This window comes from Petaurus breviceps, unplaced genomic scaffold, assembly GCF_028583685.1.
Source record: "Petaurus breviceps papuanus isolate PSGF00001 unplaced genomic scaffold, PetGlider_PUasm1.0 90881, whole genome shotgun sequence".
Classification (NCBI taxonomy): Eukaryota; Metazoa; Chordata; class Mammalia; order Diprotodontia; family Petauridae; genus Petaurus; species Petaurus breviceps.
The window spans coordinates 114975-117217 of NW_027187369.1; the positions used below are offsets into that span (position 1 = coordinate 114975).

The 2243-nt window shown below is 43.2% G+C and overlaps 1 non-coding gene across 1 annotated transcript; it reads left to right on the forward strand.

Moving 5' to 3' along the window:
• The first annotated feature begins 602 nt into the window (after window positions 1-602).
• LOC138150715 (U6 spliceosomal RNA) lies at window positions 603-710 on the forward strand. The gene has a single exon (XR_011165636.1). It is a non-coding gene; the product is annotated as a U6 spliceosomal RNA (small nuclear RNA).
• The last annotated feature ends 1533 nt before the right edge of the window (window positions 711-2243 follow it).

The following is a 2243-nucleotide window of genomic DNA, read 5'->3' on the forward strand; positions in this document are numbered from 1 at the left end:
AGGTCACACGGCTAGTAAGTGTTAAGTGTCTGAGGCTGAATTTGAACTCAGGTCCTCCTGACTCCAGGGCTGGTGCTCTATTCACTATGCCACCTAGCCACCTCTTGGGTTCACTTTACCTGTAGAATTTTATTTTATAGGATCCTACCTTTCTTTCATCTGAATACTTTGCTATCTGGTCTCTTAAGATCTAGGATAAGATTATTCCCAGTTTTTGTTTTTCTTTATCCCTGATTCTAACATGGAATGGTTATTTCCCCCTCAAGGTTTTCACCATTCCCATTCCAGCAACCATTTTTTAAAAATCAGACTGAGAATAGAATTTCCTAGAGAGAGACAGAGACAACTCCAGCCAACATCCAGGTACCCGATGTCCCATGTCACCACTACATCCTTGACACAGGTCAAGCTTATGATCTGTTTTCTGACTTCAATTATTTCCTCCTGTCCTGATTGTGCCAACTCCAATGACAAAATTGTTCCTGCTTTTGTCTCCGTTGACCTTCATCCAAGTGTTCTCCCTCCTGGTTTCTGGATTTCCTTCTTAATTTCAAATGAATTGATTAATTAATTAAATTAATTAACTTCAAATGCAATTAAAAGTGCTTGCTTAGGCAGCACATATACTAAAATTGGAATGATACTGAAAAGATTAGCATGGCCCTTTCATAGGGATGACAGGCAAATTTTATGAAGTGTTCCATATTTTTACAAGTACCTTGTGGGAGTGCCCTTCCCTCTCAAAGGCTGGATGAGCTATGGCTGAGGCCCACTTTCCCAAACTGGATGTCCCCAGAGAGAGCCCCTTCAAACCTGACCACTCTCAGTACTGAGTTCTGGCCAGGTCAAAGACTCTAAGTACCCAACCACAACATCTCCATACAGCCCCTCCTGCACAGAGTAATTAACTGGATGTAGGTTTGAAAAAATAAATACTATTAAAAGAGGAGACATTTGGGGCTGGGGGGTGCTGTCCCTATTTCCTTAATTTCTACTCCATAAGCAATTGCCTGTACTACTCAGATTTCTTAGGTTATGAAGCTGTTCATAGAATATGTTCTCTAATGCAATGGTTAACTGTGTTCTAGTATTTAAAGGACTCTCACCTGGGAGAAGGATTCAATTTTTAATGCTTGTCCCTATAAAGTAGAGCAGTGGGCAAAAGTTACAGAGAGTGGCATTTAGGCTTAGGATACAAATTAATTTCCTAGCAATTGAAGCTGTCCAAAAGAGGCATGGTCTGTCCCTGGAGGTGGTAAACTCCCACTCAGTGGTGGATTCCCATTTGTCAGGTGTTAGAGAGAGGATTCTTGTTATACACAGGTTAACTTAGAGATCCCCTGAAGTTCCTTTCAGTTTTTATGTCCTGATGGCTGTAGTATAGTGCACTGCACACAGTAGGCACTCAATAAAAGCCCAAGCAACTCATTTGCTGTTTGGTTATACAACTTGAGACAGATTCCTTTGTATTCCTTCCTTCTGAATTAAAAACCAGGCACAGAATTCTTTCCAGGTGTCCTAATTCCCAGCTTGTTCTGTCAATACATCAAGGTTATTTGAATACATGCAACCCAGCAGGTAACAGAATGTCAATCTCAGCAGACTCCAATTAGAAATTCCTGGGCCAACATAAAACTGTAATCAGCTGGATGGGCTAGCTGGGTTCACCAGGCATAAATCTTGCTAGAAACCTAAGTCTCTAACAGATGGCCACTCTGGGAGGAGAGAAGGAAGACCCGTCTCCAGAGTAGCCCCAAAGAACAATCTCTCCACAGGGCTGGGGCTGGAGCCCTTGGGAATATTGCCCCCAAAAGTCACCCAAAAAGAATCAGAATGGGAGCAGGTGACTTTGGGAAATCCTGGGAAGTGGATGGATAAATGAAAATGGCATCTCCTAGGAGTTCCCTGTGCCCTGGGGACACAAATGCAAAAAGCAAGGTCTGCTGTCCTCAAGAAGCTTCCCTTCTGATAGGGGAAGACAACATATGTGGTGGAGTAGTGGACAGGAAGAGGATTTTGGTCTTGGATACCGGATGGTGAGTGGAGTCATATGGCAAAATTGATTGACGTTTCCTTTCTCTGAATGGTAGTGCTGATTTGTTTACTGATCCCAGAGGCAGTGGTGGTTAGGGGGGATGGACAGAGGGAAAAGGATGCCAACAGTCTGAATCTCTATCATTCTCTACATCTCTGTCTCCTCTCCCCTTCACTATCTCTCTGACCCCTCTCCCCTTCACTATCTC